We start from the raw sequence: 26745 nt of genomic DNA on the forward strand, positions 1-26745 counted from the left end.
TTCGGCTGTCATATGGGTGTGTCTTCATTTGGCCCACTGCAGAGAAGAAGAAAAAAAATGTTCCATTCAGTCCGATCTCTGCATTCCATTACTCTACGATTGGTTTTAACCTATGAACATTTTAGTCGTGGACAACAATAACAGTACAATAAAAGCACATGCTACTGGTCCCTGACTTAGTTACAGATCCTCCTTTTTCTGCCAATCGAAAAAGAGACCGTATTGTTTCAGACATAAAGAGGGTCCCTGTTGCCAGAAATAATAAAACAGGGGGCATTAAATATGTGTCACTACTACCAACTTGTGCATCTTTCGCAGCATCTCTCAGAGTTAATACGAAATAGTGATCTCACCAGATAACATGGCTCGGAAATGCCAGGAATCTCACGATGCGATATAGGTGCCGATTTGGTATGTATTGCGATTCTATATGTATCACTATTCTAAATGTATTGCAAACAGATACTGGGACTGAGAGAACTTTTCAACATTAAAAAGGGGATCTTAACGTTCAGAAAAATCCCTTAAGAGATTTAAATCACAGTGCAGATATCACACAACATATCATTTTCCGTGTTATAGCCTAACTAGACAATAGACTATAAACGCCTGGGGAAAGTTGTGAAATTGAAAAGTACCTCAGTGATATAACGTAGATGCAGAAAGTTAGCAGCATAGTAGTGGGTCAATTTCCGCAACCAAGAGCTGAAGCTCAACTTCTCTGCTGTTTTTAGTGCCCTGGCTACCACGCTGTGAACAGTGTGAAGCTAACCCGTGCACATGTGCGTATAATGTGTGACTGTGTGAGAGCGAAGCGCTGCATCTCGCTCATATCAATATCGTATCATATTCATTGCTGATAGGACCTGCTTTACTGAACATTGCGAGATACATAATGTCATTGCGAGATACAACTTTTGATTGCCAATAGATAGGCCTAATGCACGGTTCTGACTGTCTGCCTGGTGACCGATCTGCCTACACTGTGCCCCTCCCATCTCTATCTGTCCCTTTGTTAGCTCGCTATGAAAGATGCGTGCTTGTGTTCTTGGAAGTACGGCAACTAATCAGTAGCCTCTGTTCCAAGTGGAATCGAATGTTTGACACCCAGAAATGAGAGTCGACACCGGGAGTCGACGTGCAGGGATTCGATGAATCAATTATTTTGGAGTAGACTCTCCACCACCACGTCGTCGTGTTCGACAGTTGGAAATATGGCAGAGCAAAGCAAGCGATAGAAGCAACATCCTGTATGGCAATACAAACTTTGAAGTACAGTAATGGTAGTACAGGTCCAATGATTAACCATCTGAAAGAGACGCACTTTGAGACCCAAACCGTTGCTGGCAGCAGCGCGAGGGTTCATTGTGAATTCACATGGGATTTTTAAACCGTTCATTTGTTCGTAAAAAAAAAACGTTTTACTTGGGACTCAGAGAATCGAATATAATATCATCAACAATAATATTGCGATACTATCACTACCAGATAACCTATTGCTCTAGAACAATGTGATTTACATTTAAACAATAGTCGCTGCTTTGTGGGGGTGTACACTACATATCTACTCATTCAATTACCTCTCCAGGTACTATCACATTTTCACTTTTTGTGTGTCGTCTTTATGACAATCCCCTCAATTGTGGTCAGTCCACTGAAAGGGCTGAGGGCTGTAATTTCAGTGAGTGTAGTGTTTTAAGTACCACTCAGTTGCATACACTGAATTCACAACAGCCTGAAATTGACACATCTATTGCGTTGTAATTATCAGCACAGCACATGTATAATATATTGTGACTCACATTTCCATGAAGTATGGGCCATATTCGTTTATAGCAATAACCATTGAGAGATGTTGGCTCATAGTGCTTTTCCCAATTTATGACGCAGCAGCAAAGAGGAGGTATAGCTACACCGTTTCAAGTGTATCCATGGTAACCTGGTTATGAAGCTGAGTGACTTAACAATTTCATTGCAGGGCACCAGAGCGGGAGTTAAGGGAGCAACTGGTAACGTCTCATAACTGACAATGTACCATTACATCAAAGTGTAGAAACATGAATATTCATGTTGGAGATGGGGGGTTTGATCATTCATCAGCTAAATGAAAGTCTAAATCAATAGCATACTGGTTGACAGTGGACCTCCACCAGGGCCAGTGTGGGAGGAAACTTTTATATCTGCAGTAGAAGTCAAATGATGTAATCATTTGAAATATACAGGATTATAGCAATCATCATTATAATATTAGGCTAGAATTACAACCAAGTCAAAGCGGGATGTGTTTTGAAGTCAGGGTTATAAGACAGGGTATACAGTGTATGAGGTTGTAAGAAGTGGTTATTATGCACATATATTGCCACTGACGCAATGGCGCCACATGGGGCTCTCCGATGTTGACCGAGGTTAATGTCTATGTAAGTCGCTCTGGATAAGAGCGTCTGCTAAATGACTTAAATGTAAATGTAATGTAAATGTTAAGTCAGGGACCATATTCCCTATATAGTGTATTACTTTTGCACCTACACACCTAGCGCATATGTAAATAAATAGGGTGCCATTTGGGACACAGCAAGTCATACATTTTATTTCACCTTTATTTAACCAGGAAGGCCAGTTGAGAACAAGTTCTCATTTACAACTGCAACCTGGCCAAGATAAATACATCCCTCACTTTCCACCTACACACCTAGAACATGTCAATAAATGATATGTCAGAAAGGCAGAGGAACACGGCTGTCTACATAGCTAAGAAACATAATAATGAGGCCCCAGAACAAAGCTTCCGAGATGAATCATCTCCCATCATACATCTAAACGGCATAATGGGGGTTCTGCGATTTCATCACGGTGTTTGATGATCCGACAAGCTGACTGATTCCAGCTGAACCCTGGCATGCAGCAGTCAGCCCGTCAGCAGAGAGGAGGAATGAGTCCAACACACAGGCACGCACGCACGTGCATTGAGACCCAGCCAAACACACACAAGTACTGACATACACATAGGCACACACACAGACAGCACTGTCAAATATCTGTGTCTGTGGTGTCCACAGTGTGAAGTTAATGGATGCAAATGTAAACTCATAATGGCTATCCCATCATAGAATATTGATTTTGTTAACCAGATGAAGGTAATCATTTGAGTTAGGCAGCCAATGAATATCAAGAAAAAAATGTTGTACTTTTTAACTCTCCCTATCACTGTTTCAGAGTAGCAGATCAACAGAAAGCGAAGCTACCATAAACATTACCTTCACGCTGCTGTTGTGTCTAATGGTGTGCTCTTTAATTTGTATTTACCTTATGCTCCTTAACGACTGTTTGCCAGGTTGACTGTTTGCCAGGTTGAATTGAACAGATCTAGAGAATTAAGACTTGGAGCGAGATAAAAGTGCTTTATATTTACAGCCTCCTGTTACCATATATTAATTATTTCCCTCTAAACCTTTGGCTGCACCAAATACAACTGTTCATCACTCTGATGATGAACTAACTGGCAACAATGACAAACTAACTTCCCTAGCAGCCCAGGGGGGCATTCATCATGCCTGCCCACAGTCTGAGAGTGCGTCAGTGAATTATGCTCTGCCTTAAACAACATGCAGATTCTTTATGTGAGAGCAGAATGGGGAGGAAGAGATATGGAAGATACACATTTCCAACCAGTAGGAAAGAAGAGTCAATTGAGAAAAATATTTGACAAGAATTTTATAGATTTGGATTTGCCAATACTTGTGCTAAATGAAATGGGCGTGCTTCTTCAAATGATGAAGGCTCTTATCCTCAAACACTGAATAGGTTCAGCTCGTGCTTGACTTGGACAGAAATAGGTGTGGGTACAGTTTTATATTTTGGTGCAGGACCTCCACAATACTTTTGAGCTAATATTCTATAAGAGGAACAAGCAGTAGAACATTTGAGATCCTGGTTCTTAGCTCCTGCCAAGTCAAGCACTGGGTTCATCTGTACTTAGTCACATCCCATTTCTTTCACTTTTAAGCCACCCTAGATCCAGAGCAGCTGTTTGGCATGCTGTTAGGCACCCTCAGTGTCTTGGCCACATTCATAAATCCAGACCCCTATTGATCTTTTCAAGTGTCAAAACAATAACACGTTCTATATGCACGGGAAAGAGGTTCCCCAGTAAACATCCCGTGTCAGTGATAGATCTGACTGCCACGCTGAATCTGACTGAAGGTCGCGCCGATTTGCCTCACAAACATTTTGGAAGCTGTTAATGTTGCTATGACCAATCAACGCGTGCAGCAGTTTGCTGGAAAAGGAGAGACAGGTTGTGAGAGATGCTGCAAATTAACGTTAGCTAACAGTCTAGCTGCTAATTCCGTGGCTATACAGTGCCTTGCGAAAGTATTCGGCCCCCTTGAACTTTGCGACCTTTTGCCACATTTCAGGCTTCAAACATAAAGATATAAAACTGTATTTTTTTTGTGAAGAATCAACAACAAGTGGGACACAATCATGAAGTGGAACGACATTTATTGGATATTTCAAAACTGAAAAATTGGGCTTGCAAAATTATTCAGCCCCCTTAAGTTAATACTTTGTAGCGCCACCTTTTGCTGCGATTACAGCTGTAAGTCGCTTGGGGTATGTCTCTATCAGTTTTGCACATCGAGAGACTGACATTTTTCCCTATTCCTCCTTGCAAAACAGCTCGAGCTCAGTGAGGTTGGATGGAGAGCATTTGTGAACAGCAGTTTTCAGTTCTTTCCACAGATTCTCGATTGGATTCAGGTCTGGACTTTGACTTGGCCATTCTAACACCTGAATATGTTTATTTTTGAACCATTCCATTGTAGATTTTGCTTTATGTTTTGGATCATTGTCTTGTTGGAAGACAAATCTCCGTCCCAGTCTCAGGTCTTTTGCAGACTCCATCAGGTTTTCTTCCAGAATGGTCCTGTATTTGGCTCCATCCATCATCATTCCCATCAATTTTAACCATCTTCCCTGTCCCTGCTGAAGAAAAGCAGGCCCAAAGCATGATGCTGCCACCACCATGTTTGACAGTGGGGATGGTGTGTTCAGGGTGATGAGCTGTGTTGCTTTTACGCCAAACATAACGTTTTGCATTGTTGCCAAAAAGTTCAATTTTGGTTTCATCTGACCAGAGCACCTTCTTCCACATGTTTGGTGTGTCTCCCAGGTGGCTTGTGGCAAACTTTAAACAACACTTTTTATGGATATCTTTAAGAAATGGCTTTCTTCTTGCCACTCTTCCATAAAGGCCAGATTTGTGAAATATATGACTGATTGTTGTCCTATGGACAGAGTCTCCCACCTCAGCTGTAGATCTCTGCAGTTCATCCAGAGTGATCATGAGCCTCTTGGGTGCATTTCTGATCAGTCTTCTCCTTGTATGAGCTGAAAGTTTAGAGGGATGGCCAGGTCTTGGTAGATTTGCAGTGGTCTGATACTCCTTCCATTTCAATATTATCGCTTGCACAGTGCTCCTTGGGATGATTAAAGCTTTGGAAATCCTTTTGTATTCAAATCCGGCTTTAAACTTCTTCACAACAGTATCTCGGACCTGCCTGGTGTGTTCCTTGTTCTTCATGATGCTATCTGCGCTTTTAACGGACCTCTGAGACTATCACAGTGCAGGTGCATTTATACGGAGACTTGATTACACACAGGTGGATTGTATTTATCATCATTAGTCATTTAGGTCAACATTGGATCATTCAGAGATCCTCACTGAACTTCTGGAGAGAGTTTGCTGCACTGAAAGTAAAGGGGCTGAATAATTTTGCACGCCCAATTTTTCAGTTTTTATTTGTTAAAAAAGTTTGAAATATCCAATAAATGTCGTTCCACTTCATGATTGTGTCCCACTTGTTGTTGATTCTTCACAAAAAATACAGTTTTATATATTTATGTTTGAAGCCTGAAATGTGGCAAAAGGTCGCAAAGTTCAAGGGGGCCGGATACTTTCGCAAGGCACTGTATATGTAGCTAGCTTACTAGCTACAGTATCAACTTGTTTGTTACTGTATAAAATAGTAGTTGAATGTATCCTCTGAACTAATAGCTTCAGTATCTTGCTCTGTTAGCTACCAGGCCAATAAGCTAGATTTAGCGAGATAGCTTCAATGCAACATAACCAAAGCCAATTACAACCTTTTAAAACACATCAATGGCTATGCATATATGGAAAGTATCACGTTATTTGTAATTGCCACCATTTTAAGTAGATGGACATACCCTACTGCAAACATTCTGGTCGAACACATTTTGGAACAGTGACTGTGGGAGAAGGACCCCTTTGGCCTTTACAGTCCGAGTTTGTCCTTGGTGAGAGTCTTTACAAATACTGCTGGTTGTCATCTCGGCCAGTGTGCATCCTCAGGTTATCAGGAGATAGGAGGCCCACCTGCCTGCTCTGCGTCTCCAGCACTGTGGCACCATATTTTCTGAAACAGTAAAGCTGTTTCTTGACTTAATACTGTCAAAGCTGCTAGTCATCGGTATAGCTATAATGAATATTGACCTTTTCCTTGAGAATGTCGACTGGAGATTGATTGACATAATAGCCAATAACAGTGTTTAATTAGTTGATTGATTTGTCATGCCCATGTTATACCAATTAGTTTGCACAACTTAAAATTAGGTTATTAGTGACCTGTGATAGAGACATGGTCCTACAGGTAACAGTTATTCTTGTCCTTAAAATCACTAGTGTTCAAGAAACAACTAGGTTTTCTTGTAATGGTTTCCAACATACGATGTGCAGAACTTCACTGAATGAGAACATGTTTGTATCGTAATTCTATTTGCAGAATACCTTATTGAACATCGTGGATGTATTGTTGTCTCTACCTTCTTGTCCTTTGTGCTGTTGTCTGTGCCCAATAATGTTTGTACACTGTGCTGCTACCATGTTGTCGTCATGTTGTGTTGCTACCATGCTGTGTTGTCATGTGTTGCTACCATTTTTTGCTGCCGTGTTGTTGTCATGTTGGGTTGCTACCATGCCGTGTTGTTGCCTTAGGTCTCTCTTTATGTAGTGTTGTGTTGTGTGTTTTGTCCTATATTTTTATTTCATGTATTTTTAATTTTTAATCCCAACCTCCGTCCCCGCAGGAGGCCTTTGGTAGGCTGTCATTGTAAATAAGAATTTGTTCTTAACTGACTTGCCACTGAACACAGTTTAGCAACAATGTATAAATTCAACAGTACAGTTAAGATAGCAATAAAAACGGTACTATAGAGGCACAGAATAAGTTAGAGGAAAAACAAAAAGAAATGGAGGAACTTATTCAAGAAAGATCCAGTGTAATATATTACAAAAATAAAGCGAACTGGATGGGGAATATGGGGAAAAATGCACCAAATTATTTTTCAATCTTCAATATAGAAATGCTACCAAAAAAAATGTATTAAAACTTGTTACAAATGATGGAGTCATGCATGATTCACCGGATGATATTTTGAAGGAGGAAGTAAAGTACTTTGGGAATATGTTTTCATTTCAGACTCCTCCATCTCCACTAACTGAAACTAATTGTATGGATTTCTTTCCTAATAATAATGTAAAATTAATATCTGTACAGAAAGACTCATGTGAAGGCCAAATTACTGAGGAGGAACTGCTTGAGGCAATTGGGGCATTTAAGGATGGGAAAACTCCAGGGCTGGATGGCATACCAGTGGAAGTTTACAAAACTTTTTTGATATACTCAAAGGACCATTGTTGGCTTGTTTTAATCACTCCTATATAAATGGTAGATTATCAGACACGCAACAAGAAGGTCTGATATCATTATTACTGAAACAGGACCCAAGTGGTATATATAAAGATCCAGTCCATTAAAAACATTGGAGACCTCTTACACTTCAGTGTTGTGATGCAAAAATCCTAGCAAAATGCTTGGCACACAAGTACTGGAAACAATACTGTGAAATATCGGGCACCAGGCCTGGTTTTCATAGCTGATTTTGAAAAGGCTTTTGATAAAGTACGAGTGGAGTTTATATATAAATGCCAAGAATATTTCAATTTTGGGGAATCTCTTATAAAATGGGTTAAGGTTATGTATAGTAACCCTAGGTGTAAAATAATAAATAATGGCTACATCTCAGAAATTTTAAAACTATCTAGAGGGGTAAAACAAGGTTGTCCACTATCGGCATATCTGTTTATTATTGCCATCGAAATGTTAGCTGCGAAGATTAGATCAAACAATAATATTAAGGGATTAGAAATCCGTGGCCTAAAAACTAAGGTGTCATTGTACGCTGATGATTCATGTTTTCTTTTAAAACCACAATTGGAGTCTCTCCACGGCCTCTTAGAGGATCTAGATACTTTTGCTAACCTCTCTGGATTACAACCAAATTATGATAAATGTAGCATATTACGTATTGGATCACTAAAAAATGCACATTTTACATTACTGTGTAGTTGACCAATTAAATGGTCTGACGGAGATGTGGACATACTCGGTATACAAATCCCAAAAGAAAGAAATGATCTCACTCCAATACATTTTTTATAGAAAGTTAGCAAAAATAGATAAGATCTTGCTACCATGGAAAGGAAAATACCTGTCTATTTGTGGAAAAATCACCCTGATTAACTCCTTAGTCATATCACAGTTTACCTATTTGCTTATGGTTTTGCCTACACCTAGTGACCTGCTTTTTAAATTATATGAACAATAAATATTCAATTTTATTTGGAACAGCAAACAAGATAAAATTAAAAGGGACTATTTATATAACGAATATGAATTCGATGGGCAGAAATGATTAAATATTAAAGCATTAGACCTCTCACTAAAGGCATCAGTCATACACCAGTTATACTTCAATCCAAACTGGTTCTCTAGTCAATTGGTACGAATGTCTCATCCTATATTCAGCTAGGGCCTTTTTCCCTTTATTCAGATTACACCTGCTCACTTTCGGTTGTTTGAAAAGGAAATAATCTCCAAAATATCTTTATTTTTTAAACAAGCCTTAGAAAGTTGGTTGCAATTTCAGTTTGATCCACCTGAAAGGACAGAACAAATAGTACAACAAATATTGTGGTTAAATTCAAATATACTAATTGATTAAAAAAACTGTATTTATCGAAGAAAAAAAAAGGTATAAAAAAAAAAGGTATACATTTAGGGAATGATATCATAAATAGGACTGGTGGAGTTGTCACACGTGCAGCTAACACAGACATATGGAAATGTCTGCTCTACCCAAAATTACAACCAATTAATTGCAGCATTACCACAAAAATGGAAGAGGCAAGAAGAAGGGGAAAAAAGTAAGGAACTTGTATGTCGGCCCTGTATTAAAGAACATAAATGGTTAAAGAAAAGTGTGATAAATAAAAACATATACCAATTTCATTTAAGGACCAAAAAACTGACAGCTGTGCCATATAAATTGCAAAATAGCTGGGAAGAGATTTTCGATGTACCCATTCCATGGCACATGGTTTATGAATTGATACGCAAAACAACGCCGGATTCAATATTTTCAATATAAATTACTATACAAAATTCTTGCAACTAATATAATGTTATATATATGGGGGATACAATCTTCCCAGCTCTGCAGATTCTGCAGTGAGGAGGCAGAGTCATTAGATCATTTATTTTGGTATTGTCCATATGTAGCTCATTTTTGGTCACAGGTCCAGGAATGGCTGAAGAATTGCAACATTTGCCTAGAACTAACACTACAGATAGCAATACTGGGTGATTTGAAAAGCCATGGTCAATCAATCAATAATATAATAATTATTTTAGCAAAAATGTTTATTTTTAATTTACAATCTGTAGAAGCTATGAGAATAGGAAGGTTCAGTTATTTTGTGAAGCATCACAGCACAGTTGAAAAATATATGGCAAGTAGAAATCCGAAATCCGAAATGGATGATGTTGATAAGACAGATGGGAGGGGTTGAGTGGAGCTGAAGGGTGGGACTAATAACAATATAAACAATGTAGGGAATACGGGATCTGTAGAATGTATATAGGTTCGGATCTTTCGTGAAATAGCATAGTTACAAATAGAAATCAAACTGGATCAGAAATAGAGGAAGGACTAAGAACAAACAAGAGAGAACTATTGTAAAGTAGACTGTGTCTGTAGAGTGTGCATAAGATGTATGGATTGAAGGTAGAAGCAGAAGTGGTTATTAGTTTACTCCAATTGGGGGATCGGCGGAAGGGTTTGCAGGGAATAATAATAAAAGTATATTCTTTAAAAAAGTATGTATGTCTATATAGCTATGTGTATGTATGTATGTATGTATATATATAAATCCATCCTCTTCTTCCTCATCAGTACTGTTACAAACATTAGTAGTACAGTTATGGCCAACATTTTTGAGAATGACACAAATATACATTTTCACAAAGTCTGCTGCTTCAGTTTGTATGATGGCAATTTGCATATACTCCAGAATGTTATGAAGAGTGATCAGATGAATTGCAAAAGGAGGGTGGTGCTTGGAATCATTGTTGTTCATCTGTCAACATTGGTCACCTGCAAGGAAACACGTGCCGTCATCATTGCTTTGCACAAAAAGGGCTTCACAGGCAAGGATATTGCTGCCAGTAAGATTGCACCTAAATCAACCATTTATTGGAACATCAAGAACTTCAAGGAGAGCGGTTCAATTGTTGTGAAGAAGGCTTCAGGGCGCCCAAGAAAGTCCAGCAAACGCCAAGACCGTCTCCTATAGTTGATTCAGCTGCGGGATCGGGGCACCACCAGTACAGAGCTTGCTCAAAAATGGCAGCAGGCAGGTGTGAGTTCATCTGCACGCACAGTGAGGTGAAGACTTTTGGAGGATGGCCTGGTGTCAAGAAGGGCAGCAAAGAAGGCACTCCAGGAAAACATCAGGGACAGACTGATATTCTGCAAAAGGTATAGGGATTGGACTGCTGAGGACTGGGGTAAAGTAATTTTCTCTGATGAATCACCTTTCCGATTGTTTGGGGCATCTGGAAAAAAGCTTGTCTGGAGAAGACAAGGTGAGCACTACCATCAGTCCTGTGTCATGCCAACAGTAAAGCATCCTGAGACCATTCATGTGTGGGGTTGCTTCTCAGCCAAGGGAGTGGTTTCCCTCACAATTTTGCTTAAGAACCCAGCCATGAATAAAGAATGGTACCAACCCATCCTCCGAGAGCAACTTCTCCCAACCATCCAGGAACAGTTTGGTGATGAACAATGCCTTTTCAAGCATGATGGAGCACCTTGCCATAAGGCAAAAGTGATAACAAAGTGGCTCGGGGAACAAAACATCGATATTTTGGGTACACGGCCAGGAAACTCCTCAGACCTTAATCCCATTGAGAACTTGTGGTGAATCCTCAAGAGGCGGGTGGACAAACAAAAACCCACAAATTCTGACAAACTCCAAGCATTGACTATGCAAGAATGGGCTGCCATCAGTCAGGATGTGGCCCAGAAGTTAATTGACAGCATACCAGGGCGGATTGCAGAGGTCTTGAAAAGAAGGGTCAACACTGCAAATATTGACTCTTTGCATCAACTTCATGTAATTGTCAATAAAAGCCTTTGACACTTTTGAAATGCTTGTAATTATACTTCAGTATTCCATAGTAACATCTGACAAAAATATCTAAAGACATTGAAGCAGCAAACGTTTTGTGTCATTCTCAAAACTTTTGGCCACGACTGTAGTATTGGAGACAGTGATATTCCTCCCCGGTTTCTCTCAGTTATGGAGACAGATCATCAGCCAGGAACCACCTGTGAAAAAGGAGCAGAAATTAACAGATTACCAATGTACAACTCAGGCAATTGCACTAGTCACAATTTAAATACCCTACTTCTTTTTTCTTTTTATTGTTCACTGTACAGTCCAACCATTAAATTCACTAAATTTGCCCAAGTATGATCTTATTGAGTAGTTACAGCACAGGTAGGCATGAAAACACACAGACATTAGACAAAGAATGAGGAACAGTGAACTAGACTTAACACCATTGTCACAGCTCTTGGTCAAAGGCAAATTAAGTGAGGGAATGAGACTATCTGCATCCCGATTCCCCACCCTTCTCCCCCACCATAGATTTATAAACATTGGATTGGTGTAATCATTGGCTAGAGAAGGAGTTTCCATTGTTGTCAAATCCATGACAGTGCACACTTTGGGAGAAGGGTGTATAATCAGGACACAAGCCTACCCATTACCCCCGAGTCAAAGTAAGCACTCATACGATCACCCGCATGGGCTTAAAAAGAATGGACTGGTGGGGTAAGGAATGGCCATTTTATTGCCACTCGAGCCCATGCTTCCTATGGGAGAGCATCCTCACCTGTTTGATGGTGGGCAGCTTGGTCAGCAGCATCTGGAAGACAGGAGGGGGCAGCATCTGCTGGAGGAGCTATTGGGGTTGTCCACACACAGCAATGCCATTGTTCAGCGGAACCACTACCATCTCAGAGTTTCCTGATGGTTTGAACAGAAAATGGATTAGTTGGAAAGGCACACTTGTCAGGTCTGGAGCAAATTAACTTCTATAGAAAAGTTTTTTCTTCCAAAAATAACATTTGTAGCCTTCAAATATAGCAATAGGAAAATGAGACTGAATCAAACTAATGCCAGTCCATATCTTAGATCAGCCACTTTTCAGAGTCTCTGGTACTGTCCTAACTGTTTAATCTAGAAGAAAATGAAACGCACACCTATTAAGACGAGGCGCTGGCAAGCGGAGTAGAAAACTTGAAAATAAAAGAGAGCGGCACACTCTAGGAGCTCAGATGCAAAAATGTATTTACCAACGTTTCGACAGCCAAGCGGTCTTCATCAGGGTATAATCACAAACTCTGCGGGATGACTTGTTTATATATTGTCAAAAGACACAGGTGTCTGTAATCATGGCCAAGAGTGGCCTAATATCATTGGTTAATAATCAAATATTAAAGAGTTTTCAGAGTCTCTGGTACTGTCTTAACTGTTGACAATTGACGATATTTAGTGGTACGGAAAGAAGGCAACAGTAAACATGCAATCAGCCACGAATAATGCAGCCTCCCCTCCACCAATTGAGATTTTGCATGTGACTAACAAATTTCAGTTAATTACTACAGCTCCCGCCTTGGGTCAATTTGTGTAATTTTGTCAATTCCGGATAGCTATGGCAAGACGCATCATTAAATCGGGACAGTGCTGTCTGAGATATTGCGTGTGACGAACATATGAACAGACGGAGACAGATCTACATTCCCCCCTCCGATTTCATCGTGGGGGACAACAAACGCTTGACTTGCAACAAACAAAATGTCACAGAAGAACTCAGTGGGGGAGGATGGGACTATGATACGAGTATAATTCAATTTTATTTCATGCCGTAGACAGCCCTTATCTTGTAATATTGCTGTAGCCTTTAGTATAGTACTGAGCGTAGAGGTGGTTGAGAGAGCACACAAGGGCTAAAGTACGTCTCAATTCTCCACCCTTCTCCCTAGGTGTGCACTTCTCATCATGAATTTAAAAGCATAGGGTTGGTGTAAGCATGGAAAGAAGGGCATTTCCATGGAAAATCCATGCAAAAAAAGTACACAAGTATACACTTTGGCAGAGGGAAGAGAATCGGGACGCAACTCAGCAATATGACTTTTAAGTCCAACTCATTTGAGTACCGCTTATGAGGAGAAAGGGTACTTCAAACAAGGTCTGTTCACAGTGTGTGACACACTGTGGGTTGCATAATCAGTGCCAAGTAATGACTTGCATTGACTTGGAAACATAGAGTTAGATACAGTACAGTATCTACCTGTATGCTTGCAATCCCTCCACCTATCTATCCATCCAATCAGTAGTACCTAATATGCAGTGGTGGAACAAGTACCCAATTGTCATATTTGAGAAAAAGTGTAGATACCTTAATAGAAAGTTCCTCAAGTAAAAGTGAAAGTCATCCAGTAAAATACCACTTGAGTAAAAGTCTAAAAGTATTTGATTTGAAATATACTTAAGTATCAAAAGTAAATGTAATTGCTAAAATGTACTTTAGTATCAAAAGTAGAAGTATAAATAATTTCAAATGTGTTATATTAAGCAAAGCAGACAGGCGGCACCATTTTTTGTTTAAAAAATGTACAAATGGCCAGGTGCACACTCCAACATCATTTACAAAAGATGCATTTGTGTTCAGTGAGCCTGCTAGATCAGAGTCAGTAGGGATGACCACGTATTATCTTGATAAATCTGTTAATTGGCCCATTTTGCTGTACTGCTAAGCATTCAAAATGTAACAAGTACTTTTGGGTGTCAGGGAAAATGTATGGAGTAAAAAGTACATACTTTTCTTTAGGAATGTAGTAAAGTTAAAGTAGTAAAAAAAATATAAATAGTAAAGATACCCACAAAAACTACTTAAGTAGTACTTGAAATTATTTTACCTAAGTACTTTACACCACTGCTAATATGGGATACCTACAGTACCTGTTATACTGTAGATTAACTTCATGAGGATGAGCTCCAACATCTGCTCATTGCTCAGTGAACATGCCCTCAAGTGTTGTTTGAAACTCCTAAACAAACAGGAAGACAGACAGGCAAGCAGACGGACAGACAGACACACACATACACTAACTCACTGTGAGAGCTGGGGGGGGTAAACAAAATGTTCTATTGTACATGTACAATATATAGCATGATGACATTTCAAACAATTCCCTTACCTTAGTTATCCCCTCTAGTAGGGTGTGAGCCCACTCTGCCCACAGTAGATGAAAACGTGCTTTGGTGATGACATGCTTTGGTAATGACATAAAATACATTTTACCAAGACAACTATGAATCTTCTGAATCTTAGTGGGGTATTTCTATAACATATCATCAACATTACACCAAAAAAGTCGTATGTCATAACCAAAAACTGTACATCAGATAATTAAGCACCGAGCTCTGTTGACAGAGCAGCTTTTATCGCCAAAAGTTGAGGATTTTACATTTGTGGTCGTGTCATCCAAGTTGTTTCTGTGGGTCGCAACTAGCAAGATTAGCATGACACAAGCTGAATTAATGTAAAAGGCTTTGAAAAGAAAACATTTGGGAGTATGCTCCGTAAAAAATGTCATTTTCTCTTTTTTAAGAACGGGAACTCCCCATTAATATGAACAGCATATACTAAAATATGAAAATACTAACGTTACATGTCACGTCTCAAAATCGATATCTACTTATATACTGTTTTATGTCACACGGATTCGAAAAGAAAGAGGATGAGTTCAACAGGTAAACCTGTCCGGTAGCCTTAATTCTCGCACACAGCATCTAGCCTAGCAGACATGATGCTATTTTCCTGATTTATGGCCACATTTTTCTCTCTGGCCTCCATTGATTTAGTCGCCTTAATTTTGACCATCATACAAGGCTAAAAACTCCAATACATTTTGAACAGAGACGGAGGTTTGGACCACTGGATTTCTTAGAGGATTATCTACACAATTAACATATTATTGTACCTAACTTCCGTGCATCATAACTTACTAGCTGGCTGTGATATTTTTTTTAATGTATATATAACCATGGTATCTAGTTAACTAGCTGATTGTTTCAATGCACCTCCCAAATGTGAAATTACAAGACAAAAAAAAGGCACTTACCGAGGAGTGTTCGTTGATGTCTTCTTTGTTGTTAATGTAGCTAGCTAGGCTAGGAGCCAGTGCCAGTGTGGGCTAGCTAGCTAGCCAGTAGCCACTGAGTCTTCTTTATTCAACATGGAAAAGTAAAATAAATACAAACCAAATCAAGCTAATTTATACAGTAAAAAGCGGGTTGCTAGCTAGTTAGCAGAGCACACTGTTGCCTCTCGCCATATTCAGCGAGCTAGTTATCTAACCTAGCTAGGTGTACTAGCCATCAGCTAGCTTGCAGCACCTTGCCCGATCTGACCCTTCTCCCGCGACACCTTCTCGCGCACGGATTCATCATAGCAATAGTAACTATGGGGTGGAGTTATGGGAGAGAAGCAGCGAATCAACTTCCAAAATGTCCGTGATGCAGATCGGCACGACTGTCAGTCAGATTCCGTAGGCAGTCAGATCTGGCGCTGCAGCATGCCATGATAGCTAGCTAGCTAGTTGTCGAGCTAGCACAAAATGGCAAGTTTATATTTCTTGATCCAACCAAAAAACTGAACAAATTGTATACACATTATATACACAAATTGAATTATTAATACCATCCCCACTAAACAAAATCATCAGACAACATTTATTTCCCGTTTGCTCAGGTGCTGGATATAGCCACATTTGGCTAACTTAGCATAGCAAATAAATACAGAGCTTGCATTACGTGAAGGTCGAGAGCAATCGGCTTACCTTGTTAGCCAGATAGATAGATGGATTTCCCTTACGGCAGCCAACAATTTAACTAAACCAAATGTAGCTGATGAATGTAGGATGATGGCGACACCACCATCTTTACGGTGATAGACCGGTTTTCCAAAGCCACCCATTTTATTCCCCTTCCTAAATTGCCCTCAGCTAAAGAGATGGCCTAGCTCATGGTGCAGCACGTCTTCCGGATCCATGGACTGCCGTTTGATCTGGTCTCCGATCGCGGTCCCCAGTTCTCGTCCCAGTTCTGGAAGGCGTTCTGGTTTTCATCCCCAGTCCAATGGCCAGTCTGAGCGAGCCAATCAGGACCTGGAGACAACTCTTTGCTGCCTTGTCTCCGCTAATCCCACCACATGGAGCCAGCAACTTGTGTGGGTGGAATATGCCTTCTGCCCAGGTGTTCGTCCATAGCTGTCGCCATACCTGGAAGAGAGCCCAGGCCGCTCTTCTCAAGACCACCTCCAGGTACCAATGACAGGCGGACTGCCACCGGACCCCTGCTCCCCGCTTGGGCAGAGGATATGGCTGTCCACTCGGGATCTGCCCCTCCGGATAGAGTCCTGCATACTATCACCCCAATTTATCGGCCCTTTCCCCCTCTGCTGTTCGTCTTTTGTTGCCCAGTACCCTCCATATACATCCCACTTTTCATGTGTCCAGAATTAAACCCATGTCTCACAGCCCTTTGTCTCCAGTTTCCAGGCCCACGCCTCTCCCCCGTCTCATCGCCGGCCAACCAACGTACACAGTGAGACGCCTCCTGAGGGTTTGACCGCTGGGCAGGGGATTCCATTACCTGGTTGACTGGGAGGGTTATGGCCCGGAGGAGAGGTGCTGGGTCCCCACTATGGACATCCTGGAACCAGCCCTCATCGCTGAGTTCCACCGACGGCACCCCGGTCAACCATGTATACACCCAGGTAGGACACCAGGTGCCAGTTCATCTTGTCTTGTCAGGTCTTACCAGCGTGCTTTCCCATCTTCCTTTTTCTCAAGTTCCGTTTCCAAGTTTTCCCTGTTCTGACTATTCTGCCTGCCCTGACCCCGAGCCTGCCTTACTCTGACCTGATCACGAACCCCTGCCTGTCCTCGACCTGCCCTTTGCCTGCCCCGTGTTTATAAATAATAATCTGAGAACTGTACTATCCAGTAAACATAGAATCAAATCAAATTTTATTTGTCACATACACATGGTTAGCAGATGTTAATGCGAGTGTAGCGTCTCCTGTGCATGTCATCCTTAAAGTCTGTATAAGGGTAGGGCTTGCACGGTATCCTTCAACATGGTTATCCTCGTTTATTGTAGAATGAAAATGAAGAAGTGCCAGTATCAGCCTTTTATTTTATTTCAAGTTATTAGCAAAGGATTCCAACACACAAGTAATCTCCGATGTGTGAGTGCTTTTCCTAATTTTCTAATAGTATACTTTCAAATGGAGAAAATACCTCAACAAAATGCAAACAATGTGTGATGATTTGCTAATCCTGTTTCAGTATATAAATGACAAACCATATGTACAAGTGCATTGGGCATGCCCACGAGGCCAATACTAATCCCATCATTGTCTACATTGGGCATGGATGCCATAAATAATCTCTCATCCACTGTAAGCATTGGAAGCAAAAGGGTAGAGCATGGATAGTGGAGGAAAAAGAAAAATACCCTAGAGAGTGTCCACAGTAAAGGCTCTGCAGGAGGAGATGCTTACAGTATTAAAATATAGATTTTAATGATAGACAGGAGGAGACACTACTTAAAGTTTTAGGGGGATGACATCACATCACATTGGGTACTAGAACTCACCTGTAGCAAATTCTGCTACTGTCACATGCCTTTCACCTCCGACCTCACTGACTGTATAACTCAGCCGACGACTGTATGATTTGAGTCAATGTAGCAGAATTAAACAGCCACCAAATTAGTTATGTGGGTGCTAGAGTGACTGAGTTCACAGTCTGCAGAGAAGGAGGTCAGTGAGTGTAGCAGAGGGGTGAGTGTGTAGCACATGGGAGCTAGTTGACAGGTGAGTGCTCTTAATTCTTCCTCGATTTCTCTCATCGCCTCCTTTTCAAAACCCATAACCCATTGAAGAAGGTCAGAGTTGTGATACAATACAATACAAGTGAGGAGCGAGGATGCGAGCAATTCCGGAAAGACAAATTGAGACAAAGCCCTAGAAGCCATCTTGTGGTGATGTCACCCGCCCTGAGACCCAAAGTATTGTTATCCTAGCCCAACCAAGATAATAGTTTTGGTTGGATAATGGATGCTGTTTTGTGGCTATGAAGTGCTGTTGTGGACAGGGGTTTCATTCTACATCAGCCATACAGGGATTGTTAGACCCACACCAATGATCAAGGACATCAGCTCCAGCTGCAAATCTGTTCAATATCATAAGACAATATTACTGCACTTGTTGGAGCATTTCACTACACCCACAATAACATCTGCTAAATATGTGTATGTGACCAACACAATTTGATTTGATAAGAGAGTGAGTGACAACCAAATAAAACAGACAAACTGGGAATGTTCAATGACCAAAAAAGACACTATACATAATTAAAAGAATCAACACTTTTTTCATGTCACACAAGAGATGATTGAATAGTTAAATAAATAGTGTCTAATACAAATAATAAGCAGAATTTCAGGAATGGGCCGTAACAGAAACCTGCACAGCCAGTAGTTCTATGAGCAAAGTTGAGCATGCATGTTCTAGGTGTATGCATTGTTACTTTTAACAGTATTTTTGTAGTCCTACAACCAGTTCTAAAATTTAAACAATAGCATACAGTTTCAACTGTTCTGCCTTATTATTATTCGACCATGCTGGTCATTTTTGAACATTTGAACATCTTGGCCATGTTCTGTTATAATCTCCACCCGGCACAGCCAGAAGAGGACTGGCCACCCCACATAGCCTGGTTCCTCTCTAGGTTTCTTCCTAGGTTTTGGCCTTTCTAGGGAGTTTTTCCTAGCCACCGTGCTTCTACACCTGCATTGCTTGCTGTTTGGGGTTTTAGGCTGGGTTTCTGTGCAGCACTTTGAGATATCAGCTGATGTACGTAGGGCTATATAAATACATTTGATTTGATTTGATTTACAGGCTACCTATAACCCATTGGAGAGAAATATCCTTGAGTCTCTCCAGGACTTTCTTTGGAACCTTCATTCGCAGACAGGGTTTAGCAGCTTTCACAGGTCTCTGTATGTGAGGTTAGGAAACAAATAAATTAGACCAGGACTTGCTTCATTATTCTTAAGTGTTATGACATTTGATATATCATTGCAATTATATTTTTGTATTGCCATAGTTCTCTCTTTGGGTCTGGAAATCTGTTCATTGGATAGCTAGCTTAGCTACTAGCTAGGTAGCTAACATTGTTGTTTTTTGCAGATCAAGCTAATATTTGTGTCATTAAAAGAACAATTATTGGATGGCTGTCTATCCTATTTATATGTACAGTCGTGGCCAAAAGTTTGCTGCCTCAGTTTGTATGATGGCAATTTGCATATACTCCAGAATGTTATGAAGAGTGATCAGATGAATTGCAATTAATTGCAAAGTCCCTCTTTGCCATGCAAATGAACTGAGTCCCCCCAAAAAACATTTCCACTGCATCTCAGCCCTGCCACAAAAGGACCAGCTGACATCATGTCAGTGATTCTCTCGTTAACACAGGTGTGAGTGAGTGTTGACGAGGACAAGGCTGGAGATCACTCTGTCATGCTGATTGAGTTCGAATACCAGACTGGAAGCTTGAAAAGGAGGGTGGTGCTTGGATTCATTGTTCTTGCTCTGTCAAATATGGTTACCTGCAAGGAAACACGTGCCGTCATCATTTCTTTGCACAAAAAGGGCATCACAGGCAAGGATATTGCTGCCAGTAAGATTGTACCTAAATCAACCATTTATCAAGAACTTCAAGGAGAGCGGTTCAATTATTGTGAAGAAAGCTTAAGGGCACCCAAGAAAGTCCAGCAAGCGCCAGGACCGTCTCCTAGAGTTGATTTAGCTGCGGGATCGGGGCACCACCAGTACAGAGCTTGCTCAGGAATGGCAGCAGGCAGGTGTGAGTGCATCTGCACGCACAGTGAGGTGAAGAGTTTTGGAGGATGGCCTGGTGTTAAGAAGGGCAGCAAAGAAGGCACTTCTCTCCAGGAAAAACATCAGGGTCAGACTGATATTCTGCAAAAGGTACAGGGATAGACTGCTGAGGACTGGGGTAAAGTCATTTTCTCTGATGAATTCCCTTTGCGATTGTTTGAGGCATCTGGAAAAAAGCTTGTCCGGAGAAGACAAGGTGAGCACTACCATAAGTCCTGTGTCATGCCAACAGTAAAGCATCCTGAGACCATTCATGTGTGTGGTTGCTTCTCAGCCAAGGGGGTGGGCTCACTCACAATTTTGCCTAAGAACACAGCCATGAATAAAGAATGGTACCAACCCATCCTCCGAGAGCAACTTCTCCCAACCATCCAGGAACAGTTTGGTGATGAACAATGCCTTTTCCAGCATGATGGAGCAGCTTGCCATAAGGCAAAAGTGATAACTAAGTGGCTCAGGGAACAAAACATGGTCCATGGCCAGGAAACACCCCAGACCTTAATCCCATTGAGAACTTGTGGTGAATCCTCAAGAGGCGGGTGGACAAACAAAACCCCACAAATTCTGACAAACTCCAAGCATTGATTATTCAAGAATGGGCTGCCATCAGTCAGGATGTGGCTCAGAAGTGAATTGACAGTATGCCAGGGCGGATTGCAGAGGTGTTGAAAAAGCAGGGTCAACACTGCAAATATTGTCTCTTTGCATCAACTTCATGTAATTGTCAATAAAAGCCTTTGACACTTATGAAATGCTTGTAATTATACTTCCGCATTTCATAGTAACATCTGACAAAAATATCTAAAGACACTGAAGCAGCAAACTTTGTGGAAATTAATATTTGTGTTATTCTCAAAACTTTTGGCCATGACTGTAGTTAGCTAGCCAGCTGACGTTACCTAGATTAGATGGTCAACTTGATAAACAACTTACCCGTGTGTTACACATGATCCTGGCGCCACCACCGCATGCTGCGAACAAACTTTTACTATCCATGCAAGCAATATAGCTCGCTGCGATGCTTCTTTGGGAAATCTATCATCTTTAAAAAAATAAAACATAAACGGATTTGTCCCCGGTCGTGAGGACCATCCCACCCGTGAATAGTAAAACAACTGTACTAAGTTAGCTAGCTCAGCTAGCTAGCGGTTTACAGCTGTGATGGAACAGCTGTTGTTTACAAACACACTAGAAGTTATTTGGGGTTCCAGGGTTCACTTCCGTTCCTCCTCAAAAAGCCATTAAAAGGTCTATAGGGACCAGTTGGGATGGGGGATTTATTGGTGTGCTCCTATGGCGCAAATGTACATCTCTTTAATCGATCTGCTGAAGCATTTACCATGGCCCCTGCTCATTCATCCGCACTCCTCCTGCCCTTCCCCCTCCCCTCCTGATCAATATTTGACCCATGGCCAACCCCACTCCAACAGCAGCACTGTATGTGCTTCATATAAAGGACCATAAAATAGGTGCCATTTTCTCTTTGAATGATAGCTAAATTGATGCCGCTGATAATGGAGAACACAAAGAAGATGAAGAGAATGGTATTCCCGAAGGACTTGTCCTGGACTCAATATATGGATGCCTGATCTGTTTAGCATCTGAAAATTACAGTTAAACGCTGTAAGCAGTAATCAATTCTACGTCCCTTATCACAATTATGTAAATGCTATTCAAGCCTTGATGCTGTGGCAGCATTGTGAAAAAGTGATGCTGTCGCAAACATTGCAATCTTTTAACCTTGATTTATATTGGTTATTCCTATTGAGATAACATCTCTTTTGCAAGAGAGACCTGTTCATGTCTATGCTGATGTCATAGGTCAAGGTCAGGTAGAGGGATAGCGATGATGATGACAGGTACTGGAGGTTCTAGCGGAGGTGTATGATCTGACAGCCCTAACCTAAACCAGTTGCTGTCATTCCACTCCTTAGCGAGCCCTGTTACCTACGGCTCTATTTCATCTCTGCCCTGCTACTGCACAGCCTCCACATGGCCTAGATTAGCATCAGAGGGGAGGGCACACTTTGAGTCCTCCAATTTTTAGAAAGGTTGGCATGGGGCCAACCTAGTAAACCACTGGTGAAGTATTAACAAGGCCATTGACTGTACATGAATGCACAGAGGGGGAGAAAGCCTTTTCACTAATCATTTGTTTTCATTGTCCTTCAAAGCAGACAGATGAAGATGGAGAAAACCCCACAGAGCTCTGTTGAATTGGTGTATTTACTGACTGTTAGCAAACATCAGAAGAATCACAACTACTTTTTATGATGATAGAAAAGATCAGTTAACCACCTAACTGAGGAACTCAATTTAACCTTGCGCAATACCCTAGATGCAGTTGCACCCCTAAAAACTACAAACATTTCTCATAAGAAACTAGCTCCCTGGTATACAGAAAATACCCGAGCTCTGAAGCAAGCTTCCAGAAAATTGGAATGGAAATGGCGCCACACCAAACTGGAAGTCTTCCGACTAGCTTGGAAAGACAGTACTGTGCAGTATCGAAGAGCCCTCACTGCTGCTCGATCATCCTATTTTTCCAACTTAATTGAGGAAAATAAGTACAATCCAAAATGTATTTTTGATACTGTCGCAAAGCTAACTAAAAAGCAGCATTCCCAAGAGAGGATGGCTTTCACTTCAGCAGTAATACATTCATGAACTTCTTTGAGGAAAAGATCATGATTCCTGACTTTAAATCATCACTCCTCTTTAAATCTGTGGATTCCTTCAAAGCTCAGTTGTCCTGAGTCTGCATAACTCTGCCAGGACCTAGGATCAAGAGAGACACTCAAGTGTTTTAGTACTATATCTCTTGACACAATGATGAAAATAATCATGGCCTCTAAACCTTCAAGCTGCATACTGGACCCTATTCCAACTAAACTACTGAAAGAGCTGCTTCCTGTGCTTGGCCCTCCTATGTTGAACATAATAAACGTCTCTCTATCCACCGGATGTGTACCGAACTCATTAAAAGTGGCAGTAATAAAGCCTCTCTTGAAAAAGCCAAACCTTGACCCAGAAAATATAAAAAACTATCAGCCTAATTTTTTAGAAAAGGCTGTTGCGCAGCAACTCACTGCCTTCCTGAAGACAAACAATGTATACGAAATGCTTCAGTCTGGTTTTAGGCCCCATCATAGCACTGAGACTGCACTTGTTAAGGTGGTAAATGACCTTTTAATGGCATCAGACCGAGGCTCTGCATCTGTCCTCGAGCTCCTAGACCATAGTGCTGCTTTTGATACCATCGATCACCACATTCTTTTGGAGAGATTGGAAACCCAAATTGGTCTACACGGACAAGTTCTGGCCTGGTTTAGATCTCATCTGTCAGAAAGATATCAGTTTGTCTCTGTGAATGGCTTGTCCTCTGACAAATCAACTGTAAATTTCGGTGTTCCTCAAGGTTCCGTTTTAGGACCACTATTGTTTTCACTATCTATTTTACCTCTTGGGGATGCCATTCAAAAACATAATGTTAACTTTCACTGCTATGCGGATGACACACAGCTGTACATTTCAATGAAACATGGTGAAGCCCCAAAATTGCCCTCGCTAGAAGCCTGTGTTTCAGACATAAGGAAGTGGATGGCTGCAAACGTTCTACTTTTAAACTCGGACAAAACAGAGATGCTTGTTCTAGGTCCCAAGAAACAAAGAGATCTTCTGTTGAATCTGACAATTAATCTTAATGGTTGTACAGTCATCTCAAATAAAACTGTGAAGGACCTCTGCGTTACTCTGGACCCTGATTTCTCCTTTTGACGAACATATCAAGACTGTTTCAATGACAGCTTCTTTCCATCTACCTAACATTGCAAAAATCAGAAACTTTCAGTCCAAAAATGATGCAGAAGAATTCATCCATGCTTTTGTTACTTCTAGGTTAGACTACTGCAATGCTCTACTTTCCGGCTACCCGGATAAAGCACAAAATAAACTTCAGTTAGTGCTAAATACGGCTGCTAGAATCCTGACTCGAACCAAAAAATGTGATCATATTACTCCAGTGCTAGCCTCCCTACAGTGCTAGCCTCCCTGGCTTCCTGTCAAGGCAAGGGCTGATTTCAAGGTTTTACTGCTAACCTACAAAGCATTACATGGGCTTGCTCCTACCTATCTTTCTGATTTGGTCCTGCCGTACATACCTACACGTACGCTACGGTCACAAGACGCAGGCCTCCTAATTGTCCCTAGAATTTCTAAGCAAACAGCTGGAGGCAGGGCTTTCTTCTGTATTGCTCCATTTTTTAATGGAATGATCTGCCTACCCATGTGAGAGACGCAAACTCTGTCTCAACCTTTAAGTTTTTACCGAAGACTCATCTCTTCAGTCGGTCATATGATTGAGTGTAGTCTGGCCCAGGAGTGTGAAGGTGAACGGAAAGGCTCTGGAGCAACGAACCGCCCTTGCTGTCTCTGCCTGGCCGGTTCCCCTCTCTCCACTGGGATTCTCTGCCTCTAACCCTATTACAGGGGCGGAGTCACTGGCTTACTGGTGCTCTTTCATGCTGTCCCTAGGAGGGGTGCATCACTTGAGTGGGTTGAGTCACTGATGTGATCTTTCTGTCTGTGTTGGTGCCTCCCCTTGGGTTGTTCCATGGCAGAGATCTTTGTGGGCTATACTCAGCCTTTTCTCAGGATGGTAAGTTGGTGGTTGAAGATATCCCTCTAGTGGTGTGGGGGCTGTGCTTTGGCAAAGTGCGTGGGGTTATATCCTTCCTGTTTGGCCCTGTCCGGGGGTATCATCGGATGGGGCCACAGTGTCTCCAGACCCCTCCTGTCTCAGCCTCCAGTATTTATGCTGCAGTAGTTTATGTGTCAAGGGGCTAGGGTCAGTTTGTTATATCTGGAGTACTTCTCCTGTCTTATCCGGTGTCCTGTGTGAATTTAAGTATGCTCTCTCTAATTCTCTCTTTCTTTCTCTCTCTCAGAGGACCTGAGTCCTAGGACCATGCCTCAGGACTACCTGGCATGATGACTCCTTGCTGTCCCCAGTCCACCTGGCTGTGCTGCTGCTCCAGTTTCAACTGTTCTGCCTGCGGCTATGGAATCCTGACCTGTTCACCGGACGTGTTACCTGTCCCAGACCTATTATTTGACCATGCTGGTCATTTATGAACATTTGAACATCTTGGCCATGTTCTGTTATAATCTCCACCCAGCACAGCCAGAAGAGGACTGGCCACCCCTCATAGCCTGGTTCCTCTCTACGTTTCTTCCTAGGTTTTGGCCTTTCTAGGGAGTTTTTCCTAGCCAACGTGCTTCAACACCTGCATTGCTTGCTGTTTGGGGTTTTAGGCTGGGTTTCTTCACAGCACTTTGACATATCAGCTGATGTACGAAGGGCTATATAAATACATTTGATTTGATTTGATCAGGGGTTTGGTGCCATTGACTGTTGTTGATTGATTTTCCTGCTTGTTGGCCCAAGCAATCAATGATTTAGCTCTGTGACATAGCTTTGGTCACGTTCGCTTGCATAAATAAGTACCTTCCATTGCAATACCTCCCATTGCTGTACCCATTGCTATACCTACCATGGCTGTACCCATTGCTGTACCTGCCATTACTGTAATCCTTGCTGTACTTCCCATTGCTGTACCTAATGCTGTACTTCCCATTGCTGTACCTGCCGTTACTGTAATCCTTGCTGTACTTCCCATTGATGTACTTCCCATTGCTGTACCCATTACAATACTAACCATCACTGTACCCATTACAATACATCTCATTGCTGTACCCATTTCAATACCTACCACTGATGTACTACTAGAGCATCAGCAAGGTGTTTGAAAAGACCCAACTCAGTCGCTATGATCCTCACTGCATGCCATGGGGATTGAGTCAAGATGGATGGCAGCATTAAGGCCCAGAGCTCCTTGACTCTTGCCACTCTTATCCTGTTTAGCGGCTGTTAAATGCTAGTTTAGATTCAGAGGGGTTAGATGAGTATCACGTGTTTCGAGCCTCAGGGAGTGATTTATATTATCGTCTCTATCCTCTACAACTCCACTGCGCGTACACATGCACAGCATTACTCGTACGCAGGCACGCACACACACACACACACACACACATTCCTTTCCATCAGGAGACTGACACTATCTCTCCTCTGCCAGTGTTGCTCTGACCTCCTGCTGCCAGTCTAATCCAAGCCCAGACCATCTCTCTCTCTCTCCCAGAGGAAATGGGCCTGTGATGCACCACTAATGTCCTTTTTTAATGTCACAGCGATGGGAGTTGCATCAGCCACCTGATGTATGGT

General features: G+C 41.6%; 1 protein-coding gene and 1 long non-coding RNA gene across 4 annotated transcripts in view; one reads left to right on the forward strand and one right to left on the reverse strand.

The window, feature by feature from the left end:
* Nucleotides 1-26745, reverse strand: part of LOC118369393 (adhesion G protein-coupled receptor A3-like) — a 262103-nt gene that overhangs the window by 60909 nt on the left and 174449 nt on the right. Inside the window, exons 13-14 of one of the 3 annotated variants that reach the window (XR_008095030.1) lie at nt 12321-12454; nt 9570-11751 (exon numbers count right to left, since the gene is read on the reverse strand). The exons of the other annotated variants lie outside the window; for them this stretch is intronic. The gene's annotated coding sequence lies outside the window, so the exon portion shown is untranslated. Of the gene's footprint in view, nt 1-9569; nt 11752-12320; nt 12455-26745 lie in introns of those variants that run through there. 3 annotated transcript variants of the gene reach the window in all.
* Nucleotides 310-26287, forward strand: LOC127916495 (uncharacterized). The gene is made up of 3 exons (XR_008095031.1): nt 310-411; nt 17049-17273; nt 25412-26287. It is a non-coding gene; the product is annotated as an uncharacterized LOC127916495 (long non-coding RNA).

This window comes from Oncorhynchus keta, chromosome 36 (assembly GCF_023373465.1).
Source record: "Oncorhynchus keta strain PuntledgeMale-10-30-2019 chromosome 36, Oket_V2, whole genome shotgun sequence".
Taxonomy (NCBI): domain Eukaryota; kingdom Metazoa; phylum Chordata; class Actinopteri; order Salmoniformes; family Salmonidae; genus Oncorhynchus; species Oncorhynchus keta.